Here is a 14920-nt window from a genome sequence, read left to right as displayed (position 1 = left end):
AATATATTGAGGCTGGAGACATATTTACTACTCTATATTTTAGCCAGTCTCTCACATATTCCAATCACTGTTGTGACACTGGATGTGTAGCATCACTCTCTGGTCTCAGTCTGAAGTATAAAAATGCAAGTGTTGGATTATACAGTCTCCAAATGCACTGTACCACGTTGGTCTCAGATTATGTGCTCCTAAGGGCTTCCTGGTCTTCCCGCTATTTATGGAAGTAGTTCTCAAACTTGGTTGTACATTAAATCGCCTTCTATACTGTTATTTTCCATTTTCCACCTCCCTCGCATTCTTCATCCTTCTCTACCCTGTTCTGTGGCCCCAGAGCGTGACTTCTATGCACTGCACTCTCTGGGCTTCCCCTAGGCTTAGGCCAATGGGAGGCATGTACAAAAGACAAGTGGGAGGGAGGAGAGAGGCCAAGGTATTTTTTTTTTCCCTGAATTTTTTCCTGTTTTGGAATCACATCTCTGGCAGTAGTTTTGTCCCACTGTGACTATAGCTCCTACCAGGAGGCCTAATGGGTTCCAGATGTTACTAATTTCTGTCCACCTTCTCCTTAACACTAGGTTTGTTGCATTAACCTTGCTCATGCGTTTGCATTTAGTCCCTTAAACAAAGTTTTCATTTGAATCACTTGCTGGGACTAAAAAATCTAAAGAGATTTTTCAAAAAATACCAGTGCTCAGATCTCACTCCCAATCAGTAGAATTGAAACGTTGGCTATGGGGCCCAGGCAGAAGTACTTTATAAAAGCTCCTCCTGCTAAATTATAAAGTCCAAACACTTTATATCATCATTCAAGGCTGTGTGCAATCCAATGCCACCCAATCTTTTCATCCAAAGAGATACTGCAGGGACAAAAGTCTCTTACAACAAAATTCGGCTACTTAAGTTTTTTGCCAATAGGTTAATTTAAAGAAACATGAAATATAAACAAGTATCAATAAATATAATGCAAAGTGGACCTACTGCTTACTTGCTGAACAAAGGCTCCCAAGTGAGGCAATAACCTAAATCAGGAGGAATTATTGAGACAAAGACTTCTGGAAAGACATGTTTTAGAGTTAATGAAATATATTAAAAAGGAGAGATCTTTCAAGGTATCACATACTTCTTAGATCTCTCTCATACTCTAAAAGTGCAAATAATATCAAAACACCACTTATGTAATTTTCCAGTCAGGAATTTGTCTCTTATAATTTGATCCGTTACTAAGCAGTCACACATTTGACTGTTTCATATTCCTTCACTTCTGTTGATCACTATTGGTTTAAGTGCTAACACCCAGAGAAGCGGACCAGTAAGTCAGTAGCCAGATTGAAAGGAAGACTTGCCAGCATTCTTCAACCGCACAGGGACTGGCGTTGTCTGCGGTGAACACATGGGGGTGAATGCCTCCAGCTGTACACAGAGCTAGACTTCTAGGCTTTTTCAAGTCTTGATTGTCTGGCAGATAACTTCTTCTCCATGTCTGTCATAAAGACCTGTTTTGACTTCTCTGATCTCAGCTGGGAACCTACTGTTAACTGCTATTGGGAAGCGGTTTTAAATCAGTAGGTCAACCAAAAGCTTTTGAAGAAAGAGCCATTTATTCAATACTTAGAATGCCAACCCCCAGCAACCAGAGCAGCATAAATTTCATATCTGGAGCTGTTCATTAAAACAGGCATTTACTGGATGTGGTCTTTCGTTGAGTCAGTAGCATCACTGGCAAAATGAAATGATAAATGTGCATCTGTGGCCGTTGTATAATTTATTTACTCCAAACCTATATACAAACCTGCTTCAGGATTGAATGTTTGATTGCAATTTGTTCTGGCACCATTGTCTCTAACAGTGTTTGGTTTCAGGTGGGGGAAAAAGAATATGACGGCGATGACAGCTGTGAGTAATTTACCTGGAGCCCACCAATTAATATAACCTTTGGCTTTTATCGCTCACAAAGAGAACAGATCTTGGCTGAAGAGCTCTGTTATTTTCATTTCAAAGCCTAAAAAGAGAAGCGAATGTATGTCAGTTTTAGTTGTGGTATTTTACCAGAACTAAATTATTCTATTTAATGGGATATTTTCTAGGAAGCTCAGTTCTTGCATAGAGGAAAACAAGATGGTAATGTTTGATTAAATAGGCCTGAAATTCTTAACCTTAGCCAATTTGGTCAAGTGTGAGAATGTAAAACACTTCTCAGGAAAAGAGTTGTTTTGATTCATAAAAATCTTTCCTCCAACATGAAACTTGTAGTTTTATATTTATTGCAACATGACTTGTACTTTTTGACTTATCGGGACATAATGACTTTTTATCATTAGTTCCCAATGGTAAGTTGGCCAGTGATGCATAAGTGACTAAAACGTTCTTTGATGGCTGGTTTTTCTGGTTTTAGCTAGATGTGAAGAAAATCGTATTCTCTAGCCAACCAGTTCCAAGGTCCAAACTATTTAGTGTTTATATAAGGTTGTGTCCTGTGGAAAGATACTTCTTCATGCTAGACCTACTGTTTAATACACATGAAGATTACAAAACCATGTAAATGAGCAGTGAAAAACGAAAAAAGCCCTTCTCAGTCAGTCAGAATGTATGTTTATACTACAATCAAGAAACTAGAGCTGCCTTAGAATGAAACAAAATCTCTGCAGGTATTGTGGTTCTTGGAAGGGATTTCGTGACTATGTCATTGAAAACCATATAATTTTTTTTTCACTCTTTGAATCCTTTAACAAAAAAAATGACTGTTGGCAAAAAAAAAGAAGAGTATGTCTTCTAAACACTAAAAAATTCTCTCAGAGGTCTTTCCAAGATGTTTTGGATGGCTCTCTGCCTCTCACTCTCCGGCAGCCCGCTCTTCCATCAGTGTTTGCTGAAGGTCAATAAACCCCGCGCAGGCGGGTGCTGTGGAGTGCATGTGTGAGAAAACCTGCTGTTGTTGCGGTAAATGCAGTGTCCACAAATTCATTAGGAATGCATTTGTTCCTGGAAGTGCTAGCTATTCCGGTAACTGGCTGCCGCCAATGTTTTTAACCATATTCTCTACTTTTATGCAGACATGCAGACGTTACGGGGCAGAAAACCAGTCTTCTGTTCTCACTGCCTGCATCAATTTGTAGTTTGTTACTTGATCGGCTCATTTTACCTTTCGTCTGGTGTAAAAGGGCAGTCTGGGACACTGTAGTTATGTCTGGGGCCTCCTTATTAGACTTTATGATGAAAGGGGCTCTCTGCATTGAGGGAAACTCTGAATCTACTTATTTGGCTCTAAAGAAAATAACGGGCATCAGGAAGAGCTGAAAAATTACAGACAGTGTGAAAATTGGAGGAAAATAACTTCTACCTTCTAGATTCTCTCATATACAAAACAATAGAAAAAATTATATTTTGTGATTCCACTAAAATGTTAACAATTATTTTATTGAGGATTCTTTCTTTTTCTCTCTGAAAAAATGAGAAAAATGTCCCAATGTTTTTCTGAGCAACACTTTTTGTAAGCTAGCCCTTCTGAATGTCAATAATACTAATATACTTGGAATTTATAAGGAGAAATTATAAAAGGCAAAATGAAGCTGTCTGCTAAAACGGCCAGGATTTTATGAACATAGGCACCAAGCAAAACACTGCTACTTTTAACCTGATGTGACCACCAAGCTGAGAGAAGAAAACACTAAACAAAAATGGAATCACTGCCTTTTTCTCTGAAGACAACTCTGGTCTGATTTTCTTGAAGGCATGTCACCTTAAGGGGGTGACAGAATTGAGCTTCCTGTGATAACAGTAGCTGACACATATGGCTTCAGCTTACTTGTAACTGGCATGTTAGAACTTGTGAGAAGTGCGAGGCCCTTCCCTCACGAATGGAACACATCTGTCCAGGAAATACACTTCACTGTGCCAAAATGCTTTTAGTGTATCTGCCCCCTGAGTGCCCTATCAAGCTACAATTCCCTGTCAGCAAGTACCTTGTAATTCCTTTCCTTTTATGTTGATGAAAGTCTTGATCTATTATGCCAATATTGCATACTTTCCAGTCTCCCAGAAACTATTACTCAGTAATGTGCATAAGAGATCACGCTCTGTTCTTTAGACAACCAACCTCAGCAAAGAGCATCAGCCCTTGCAGAAAAAAGTAGCTATATAGTCAGACTTTTGATATGGCTCAAGTTCCATTTTGGGGGAGCAGGCAGTAGGGAGAAAAGACCAATGGTGACAGTAGACACTAAGAAAATAATGTACTGCCTTTAGCAGGAGCCAAAGGAGTTAGGCAGGGATTTGACTTGCTTCGTTCTCCAACCTCATGGGTTCTGATCAGATCCAATGAGTTAGGGTTAGGATGAGTCAGACCTGGAAGTCCCCCTAGTTCTACTTATAGTGGCAGTAGCAACAGAGCCTCAGAATGAAGCCTGGGAGCCTCCTCTCCAATTCTTGAGAAAATCACAGGAAGCCAGGTGCTCTCTCTGTTTGAAGTTACTCAGGCATTCTGAAGTGTATCATGTTGACAGTCTTTCTGAAGAGCAAACTGAATTCTTTTTTCTTGTTTCTTTTTTTTTTTTTTTTTTTTTTTTTGAGACAGAGTCTCACTCTGTTGCTGTCTGTTGCTTGGGCTAGAGTGCCATGGCATCAGCCTAGCTCACTGCAACCTCAAACTCCCGGGCTCAAGCAATCCTTCTGCCTCAGCCTCCCAAGTAGCCGGAACTACAGGCATGTGCCACCATACCCAGCTAATTTTTTCTATATGTTTTTAGTTGTCCAGCTAATTTCTTTCTATTTTTAGTAGAGACGGGGTCTCGCTCTTGCTCGGGCTGGTCTCGAACTCCTAAACTCAAACAATCCTCCTGCCTCAGCCTCCTACATTCTTAAGTTCAAGACTGTTTGCTTTAGCAAAATCAGGAAGACTCACGGGAAAGGGAGTCATGTTGGACCAACTCTAAGCTGCACTGATGTTTACTCAGACCATAGAGTCAGGCAAAATGAAGTAAATTCAGGAGTGTAGGAAGTTGAAAATCAGTTGGTTCCTTTTGGTGGTTTCTAGATGAATTGAAATGTCATTAGCTGTTTATTCAGAATATATGAATGCTTAACTCATGCCAGTCACTGTGTGGGGTGCTGAGGTTACAGAACAAGTAATAACGAACACACTTGGTGCGGCTTAATATGTGCCAGGCAATGAGAATATTAACTCATTCCATCCTCACAACAACCTAAAGAGGAAGGTATTACTATTGTACCAGATTTTCAGATGAGGAATCTGATTCAGAGAGATTAAATAACTTGTTCCAAATGATAGAGCTTATAGATGGCAGAGCAGTGACTCAAGCCAGGCAGCCTGGCTCCTAGTCCATACCCCTAATCAGTGTGCTCTCACATTCCACCATCATTAAACACAAACACAGACACTGTTGGCCAAGTGATTACTAAGGTCACAGGCCGTTGAGGACAAAGCCAAGAAGATAGTGCATCCACTTCTGAATCCCTGACCACTTGTGGACAGGCCTCTGAGACACTGCCAAGTGAGAGCTGAGAAATGTCCACCAGGCCTTCTATAGCCAGGCTATCCTGGACAAAATCCATGGCTTTGAATGTGGCTTGTTTTAGGTTAATTAGTTAATCTTTTTTTCTTAAACTATCGATCGAAAACAAAATAAAGCCTCACATTCCAAATTCCCCAAATTGATATCTCAGCTCCTATATTTTATGTTCAAAACCTACCCTAATGGAAGATGATATCTTTGAAGGTAGCACTAATATTTCATCTGCATAGTTTTTCTTTCCTGTAAGAAACCTGATTTACTATAAAAGTCCTCAATAGTTGCAAGAGTTTCAAGTCATGGTCCTCAGTGAGTGTTTCTCAATGAATAATATAGGATTTGCAATAGACCTTTTAGCCTCCATATCACAGGCATCTTGAGAGCAGGATAATAAATCCCAAGGCATAGGTATAATTCAGATTTTCAACTCCATATTCATATGATTGTTTAATATTTATTGACAAGCACTATTTGTTGGACGCCCAAGTTGGCCAAACATTTAAAGTAATTTCCCCCAGCAGAAACTGCAGTTTATAAAAATAACTTGGCAAATAATTCGTAAGTGATGTTCTTAAGTAATCAGCATGCCATCTAAGGAAATGTTGAAGTTGGTATGCTATTTTAGAGAAGCAGCATACAAAAGTTTCCAATACAATTTATTATGAAACAAAGTAGTAGGTGGAAAATCCTGAATATTATTCTTCGGGTAGATATAACAGATAGAAAAGCACTCCATTTAAAACATGTCACTACAGGAGTGACTTAATTATCCATTTTGGCTTCTGAATTGTGTGTTCAAGCTTTGTAACCTTTTGGTTAAAAAAAAAAAACAAAAAACCTGCCATTTACTTTATAAGTTTGAGGCTCTTTTTAATGGCTGTTTTAAAAGAAAGCCAAGTGAAAAATTGTCCCCATCTGTATCATAAAGGAAGACATGGCCCATTTTCCTTTTGCTATGACTCCAATTCTTTTATCTATTTTATTTAATAGTTATAAACAGATTATTTATCTAAACATGCAGTTATGTAATCTGTAACTATATTGATCAACTACTATATCCAAGGTACTATTTCAAGCATTGCAAGGTGAATAAGGCATAATTCCACACCTTAAGAAATTTATAGCTTAGTTAGAATATGAGATGTACAAGAATAACTTTTATAAAGAAGTAGGTGATAATTGACAGTTGATATGGTCAACTGTATATTTAAAGAGTTCAAAAGAAGGAGTGGCCACATCTCTGTTGAGACACTGAAGTGCTTCATGGAGAGAGTGCAGCTGAGAAGGGCTCTGGGTGATGCATGGACAGGACTAGGCTTGGAAGGAGGTACCCAGATGGAGGAGAATAGACCAAAGCAGGTACACGAGAAAGCAGCAACCCAAATACCAACAATTAATCATGTCATCAGTAGGAAAAACAGTGAAGAGGGACCAATTTAACAGGAGTGTAGAGTTCCTTAAAAGGTCAAGGTGGAAAAGCAAAATGAGGAGTTAGTTTGTTTCATCTCATCAGGTAAAAGACCTTTCGAAGAGGGTAATGCGTCGTCAAAATTGTCATTTATACAAGTATGTCAGGGAGCAACTTGAAAAATAAGCCAGAGGAAACCCCAGAGATAGCAAAAGCCCAATCAGGCTTTGCGTGTATGGTAAACCAGACTAGGGCGATGAACTCACAGGTGCTAGGACAACAGCAGGAATGGGAGAGGAGAGAGAGGATTTGAGAGTCACTGTTAATGATGAATTTACAGACTCTGTCATCTGATTAGATTTTAAACCTGGGTTAAGAACTTTGAGTTCTTAAAACTGAGTTTTTCAAGCCTCGAGCCTCGATGAGTAGGAGGAGTATCCCAAGGAAAAGAATTGATGCCAAAAAAAAAAAAAAAAAAAAGATGAGCCTAACATTAAGCATCAGGCAGTTTAGAATGTATGAGGCTGTTGAGAGAACCTTCAAACTCCCAAAGCATATTCACAAAAGTAGATTTGCAGCTTGAAATCATGAAAGCAGATGCATTTTCTGTGACCAGGACCATTACTAAAAATATCCTCCAAGTTTTTTGTTCCAGATGAAAGTGCTACTCGAGTAAATATGAGCTTTCAAGTTGAAGGTGCTACTGTTGTTACTTAGATGTGTTCTTCTTATGTGAGAGTGATACTTCCTGTGGTGTGAGTGTTCCCCTGATAACACCAGCATGTTCTGATGGCCCCTCGCACATATTGGAGAGAACAGTCTTACAGCTAAGGCTGACAAGGCTCATGCTTTCCAAGTTAAGGTCAGAGGGAGATTACAGCATTTTGTTGTGCCACTCTCTCCAACGGCCTCAATGGAGCCGACCACCATGGCCACTTACTACTGTCACTTCTGAGTGATTGACAGTTACATTGCTCAGTTCTGTACTCAGATTCCAGTTTGGTGTAGTGGAAAAATGTAGGTGATTTTGTATCCTACAGACTTGGCCTCTAATTCCATTTTAGCCACGTTGGTTACAAATTCATTTAACTTAAGGTAGGATAATTTTTACTTCAGAAATCTAGGCTTTATCAGTTCTACCAGGATAGTGATTACACTGTGTGCTCTTAAACTGAATTTTTGTTTTTTTAAAAATTTTTTAATGAACAAAACTTTTAAATGAACAAATAAAACTGGCATATATTTATGGGACAAAAACATGATGTTTGGATACGTGTATACATTGTGGAATGGTTAAATCAAGCTATTTAACGTATGTATTATCTCACATACCTTTTTGTGGTGTGAACACTTAAAATCTCTCTCAGCAATTTTAAAATATACAATATATTGTTATTCACTGTAGACACAATAGTGCAATAGATCTCTGGAACTGATTCCTCCTGTCTAACTGGAATTTTATCTCCTTTGACTGATGTCTTCCCATCCCCTAACCCCAATCCCCAGCCTCTGGTAACCACCATTTTACTCTATTCCTGTGAAGTCTTGTCATTTGCAACAGCATAGATGGAACTGGAGGACATTATGTTAAATGAAATAAGCCAGGCACAGAAAGACAAATATTGCATGATTCTACTTACATATGCAGCACAAAAAAGTTAAACTGAATTTTTGACAACTACTAAAATGGACATTCAGGCAGTTATTTAAAGTCAGAAGTAGAGCTATGTCCTAAATTCCTTTCCCTCTTATTCTCCATGCGAATTATTAATAACAGTCCATTTTCCCAACATACCACTTTGGTAATATATTTTATGATTCCATTGATTAAAAAATATATTTGGGTACCTATTGTGTTCCAAGCAATGCGTCAGGTTGTGAGGATTCACAAGTAATATAAAGACACCTATGTCCTCAAATGATTTATTGTCTTAGGGACAGAGACAGGAACACATACCTTTTTCAAGAATATATTTTTCCCACCAATTTGACAAGATATCTTATTTACTAGGTGCTCAGTGAAACCTTAAGACAATATGGGTTACCGTGTAACATAAACTCAAGAATGAATTTCCTAAATATTACTATCCGAACATTTTTGCCAGCCTTTAGCCAAACTTTTAATGCTCCATTTATTTACTCTCAGAAATCCCCACAAAATACTCTTTTTCTTTCCTGGTTTACAAAGAATTAGAACTGAGGATATTCAATAGTTTGGGAGTATAATCAGGAAGTGATTTTATTGTTCTCTATCCATTTCCTTTTAGTAAACTATCATAGATCCACTTTCTGCGTTCCTTGATAACAATTTGGGCATATCTTAGATTTCCAGCCACTTTCAGATATAAGAACACACACACATGATGATGATGATGATGATGGAAAGATAGAAAGAAAGGGAAAGAAAGAAAAATAGGGAGAATGGGAGGGAGAGAGGGAGGAAAATATTGGACTTTTAAAAGTCCAGTCTCTATTGAATACAAGTGTCAATCTCATATCTAATTCATGGTTCTTTTCCTCACTCCCATAAGAACTAAATTTCCTGCAAAGATAATGAAGTTTAAGCTTCAGGGCCCTGAACTTCCCATGGCCTCTTACAAATCCTCTACCTAATGGTGTATTTGTAATTTTGTGTTTTCTAAAACTTTTTAAAGAGTGTTCTTCATATTGCATGAGGCCCCACAAAACCTGGATACACTTCTTTTGGCAATTTAGGCCTGATCAGTGGCCAGAAGGACACGTGGGAAGGAGTGGAGGACTGATGTACGCTTTAACTTTTCCTCCTTTCTCACTCATTTCTACCCCTCATCGCTCCAGAGTTAAAGCAGAAGAACAGGGCTTAGAAGAAAGGAACGATCGTTTCTTCATTTAACAGCAATTATTTATAGTTAACTATCGACTATAGATACCCTCTCTGAGACCAACATTTAAATACTGTCTCTCTCTTGGGGTAGAGTTCCCTGACATGAACAATGGTCTCTCTAGATGACCTCAGAGAACTACACAAAAATCATCCCTCCCCTGGTTCCTGGTTCCTGAAGTTCACACCACAGCCTTTAGAAAGATGCACAAATGGTATAGTACATTCAATCATTGAAAAAAAAAAATAGTTTATTGAATATTTTTTCTGTACCAGGTTCTATGCTAGATATTGCTCTTACATGATTCCCCAGTAGAGATTAAAAACATTATTTGTGGTCAACACACACATACACACATACACACACATATGCATACACAATCCTTCAAACAGATAGCAAACATCACACTTCATGTATCAAGTGTAGGTGCAAAGAACAGAACTAGACAAGTATATATCCATATTGTTTGGGGATTTCACAAAATATAGCTTTAGAAAATCTGAACAATACAATGAATCCCAAATATTCCAAATAACTCATTCTCTGTGATAATTATGATGGGAGATTCATCTGAAGTTCATCTATTGCCAAATAGTTTATCCAGAAATTTTGTTGAGAACCTACCCAGGTAAATTAGGCATCAACTTTTGAAGTGTTATGACTCAGTTCACATAATAGTCTCTGTGGTTCACCACTCCACCTCCAGGCTTATACTGTTCGTGGCACATACTAGGTGCTCATTAAATATTTATTGATGAAATGAATGAGTGAGTGAATAAATGAATGAACAAATGATATCTTCTCCCAAACTATTTATCACCCAAAGCAAACTCAAGATGGTATCAGTAAAGTAGGCAGAGAAGAATCTTACCAGAACTTGCCAAGTAAACTTTTTTATTTCTTGCCATGCCTGCCACACACAGGGATTACATATATATTTCATCTAATTCTCAGCTTCCTCCAAGGCTTGTGACTATGTGTGGCAACCATGTTTATCTTCTTTCCAAATAGATTAGTAACATTCTTGGAAAAGGTGCCAGAGCAAAGAAAATTCTTTCTCCTATCTCCTAAGGAATGAGTCTCTTTCAAGAATAAAGGAAGCTCCTTATAATTATATGTTTCCTATTCTTCTATCATGTATTTTGTCCCAACACAGGTAAATCAATAATAAATTAATTAAAAATTCAAAAATTGGAACAGCTATACCTTTCTCTGGAAATTAGCTCTAGTGTTGAAATTTGCTTCTAGCTTTTATTTAGAAATTAATTACCCATTTATTTTAAAGACATAATAAAATTATGCAAAATTTTTACTGATTTTCTTAAAGAATGTAATGAAGCAAGAGAAGAGGAAATTTTAATTAGATTAAAATCTCTAATACTGCAACGTGTCCTGATTATTTTTGTAGCCTGTTCTTTATTTTTTTAACATATTGTGAGAATCATAGTTGTTTTAAATAGAACTTTTTGAAAATATATCTCTAGTAGCATATATGTAATATTTGGGACATGATGCTTTACATTTTAATATGAATTTTATGGTAGTGTTATCACCGATATGTAAACAGGATGGGGAAAAATAAGAAAATGAAGAGAATTTTCTTAAGGAGTCAGGTAATTTGATTTTTGGTGAGTATAAGTGGTAAGTCTTCAACCCCTTATAGACTTGTCTTTTCTCCCCGTGAGTCGATGAATACGTTAAAAATGAGTCACATCACTAACATGTGATCGTACGGCTGTGACTTTCCAGAGTCACTGTTCAGGCTCCACTGCCTCAACTGATGATAGGAAGCTCTGGAGCTGTCTCCTCCTCTCATGATGACATCCCAAACTTCACCCCCCCCACCCCACACAGAACTGCAGATTAGGATCCCAGATTCTAGCCATTTGTGTCTATCCCATTGTTTTTAATTTTATAAGCAGTTTGGCTAGTGGCAATTTTCTTTAAAATTATACTAGCAGCGAGAAATGAAAAAGAACCACTTTTTTTTTGTTTTTTTCCTTTTACTTCATTGAGGTTGCTCTCAAGCTATTACTGATTTAATTTGAGTATAAGAACATCCAAGGTGAAAGTCTGGAGTGTGTTTTAGGATTGTATTTAACCTCAATTAAATTTCCACCTGTATTAATCGTCAATTCACTCAGCATTTGCTAACTTAAGGGAGAGAGGGGCATCCTGAGAGAGTTTTACAGTGATAAATGCAAGATGAACTTATTGACAAGGAGAGGTCTTCCATGTGATGAAATTTGCTCTCCTCAGTACATACAGTGATAAAATCCTAGGCTTCAGTATTTAAAACATTTTAAAAACTACACAGTAATATACTTTTTTGTGAATACACAAGAGTGATGTAAATTGCGTTATTAGTAAAGCCCTTGAGGTTGTGTTTTTAAGGCTTCCCATATCTAAATCGACAAGCGGTTTGCCAAGGGACGGTGCTCCTAGTCGCTCTCTGTAGCTAAGCAAACACATTAAGTTGACTTTTAATGGCATGAGCAGAATTTCCCTCACCCTGACAAGTATGATTTTGAAACCAAGAAACTTTAGTTCTCCCTTCAGGAAAAGTGATTTATAAGAGATGGTTGTGCAGGGAGTGAGGGGGGAAGGAACCCTACTTTACCCAAAAAGGAGACGAGAGCCTTGCCCGAGGCAGCATTGTGACATTGCCAGTCCAAGAGGGTTGTGAAATCCTGAGTGCATGTTTCTGTGGTGATGTCTGAAAGTACAGATCACTGCACTGATGTCTTGCTATCATGCATCTCTGGTTCAGGATCTACTTCCTCATAATTGCTCGTGAAAACAGGGCAATGAGCAGAGCAGTGGAGAGGGCCCCACTTCCATACTTCCATTCTTCTGTTGTTTGCATTAATAGGTGGTTTCTTCTGAAGGTGTCTAAATAATTCTCTTCAGCTTTTAAGAAAGGAAATATATTTCTTTTCCTAGTTAAATAAATATGCTCTATTTTTAAAGGCTATTTAAACTTTTGTCCTATAAGCTAGCTAGACCTTTTTTTCTTTTACTCTAGGCATCCATTAAAAACAATCTCTGACTATTAATGTGCATTTTGCAAATAATCAACAGACTATATCACAGTAACTCAGGAAAATCAGGACAAGCCTAATAGTAGCCAAGCTCTAAATAGGACTTTAAAATAAAAATAGAACATGTGACTCAGAATACAGTACTAGCTCTTCATCTTACAGATGTTCCCAGCCATCAGAGTCAGCGTGGGCTATGACACTGCTAAGTGTGGGCTAAATGGGTACAAATTTGGAGAGAATGATATGCTTTTTTTTCCCAGACTATCTTCTGGACGGTTACCTCACATTACTTTATGTTTTATGGAACATACAGAAAACTTTGCCTACTCATTTTTTATTTGCCTTAGTAGCAAGCTTTCGGTGAGCCTTAAATTAATAATAGAATTGCCTCCGTCTTTTAATGGCATTCAGGTTTAAAAAATACATCTTAGGAAAACAAGCGTGTAGGTTTAGTTACTTATTAGCTGAGTGGTCACCTCATTAAAAAAAATTCACCAACAACTTCTGTCATGCCACCCCATTCATTGGGCCAACTGGACAGAAAAGACGGCATCTCTGACCATGAAACGGACATGACAGAAATGCTGCCATGATATTTATATCCCACCTACTCAAAAGACCAATTGAGAAACTCCATATGGACTCCAGTTTGCCACTAGCCCACAGAATTAAAGTTTCTTAGCTGGCTTAAATTAAGGATTTTGGATAAGTGTAAAACTTTGCAGATATTTATTTTCATATTTCTAGACAGTTTATTTTCATATAGTTCTTCTCGTCCTACCTAATTCTTTTTTAGTTGACACATTCAGCTAAGGAAATGGCTTCTTAGAAAGCTTGGAAGAAGAGATCACCAGGTATAACAGGAAAATACAAAAGAACATTGTCAAATGGCTTGAAGGTGCATTAATGAGAGAAGGTATCTACACCCAGCTTAAGACAACAAGAAAAAGAAGCTGGCACCCACAGAGATGGAGTGGCTGATTTGAATTATCTGAAACCCCTTCCTCTCACTTCTCAACATTGGCCAAATGACAGGTGGTACAAGTCCAGTTCCCCAGTAAGTTCCTGTAAACAAAACTACTTATTTATAGACAGTTTCTCAGTACTGTTTTCAGGAGCTCAGTCAGAATGCAACTCAGAGCCACCTATCAACTACAAAGAAAAATAAAGATAAAAGATCCCGTTTTCAAAAATGTGCTTTACAACTGGAACCAGGTAATCTGATATGTATTTGGAGGACCCTCAGGATCATGACTGAGACCTTGTTTAAAAAATAGAGACAAGCCCACGAGCTCCTGCATTGGAACAAAAGGAAAATTAGGCTGACATCATGGAAATCTGCCAGCAGACCTAAGCAAAATTTGACGTACCTACTTCTCCTTTCTATTCTTTCTTCTTTCTGTATGGCGTTTGTGGGAATCAGTCTTGATGGAGGAATTACTGAGCCTTAGTGTATATAGATATGAAGTGGAGAACTGGGCTATTGAAATATTTAAGCTTTTCCCCCAAATTGCTCTTATTTATTTATATAATTAAAGCAAAATAAAATAACAATAATGCTAATAATAATGTCATCCTTTAAAAAATATATTTCAGTGTACTTTCATTTAAATTCTCCTTATGATATTTGCAAATATGTGCAGATTAACTCAGTGTTATATTTCAGAAGATAAATTCTTCAATTGTTTTAATCTAGACTTTGTTACATATAGGAAATAGTAGAAAGATGTATAGCTGCCTAGAAGGATAAACACTATGGCAGTTTTTAATGTAATCACTCCATACATTTGAAATTACTATATATACATTCACCAATGGCTAAATGAAATGACTTCATAAGTTCACCAATTTTTATTCAGTTACTGTCAAATTCCACGGATATAGCTTGTTCTGAAATGAATATAATTACAAAGGTATATAAACATTATCTTACTCTTTGGTAACTAAATTTCACCAAAGAGATAATATGTAAGCTTCATTAAAACAGAGATATATTTGCTCCCTGCACTCACAATAGGCAACTATTACAAATTTATTGAATGAGATTATAAATTATGAAATCAAGTGATTCTAAAATAATGTAGG

This window comes from Propithecus coquereli, unplaced genomic scaffold, assembly GCF_000956105.1.
Source record: "Propithecus coquereli isolate 6110/MARCELLA unplaced genomic scaffold, Pcoq_1.0 Scaffold22, whole genome shotgun sequence".
Classification (NCBI taxonomy): Eukaryota; Metazoa; Chordata; class Mammalia; order Primates; family Indriidae; genus Propithecus; species Propithecus coquereli.
Note: the sequence above shows the minus strand (reverse complement) of the source record.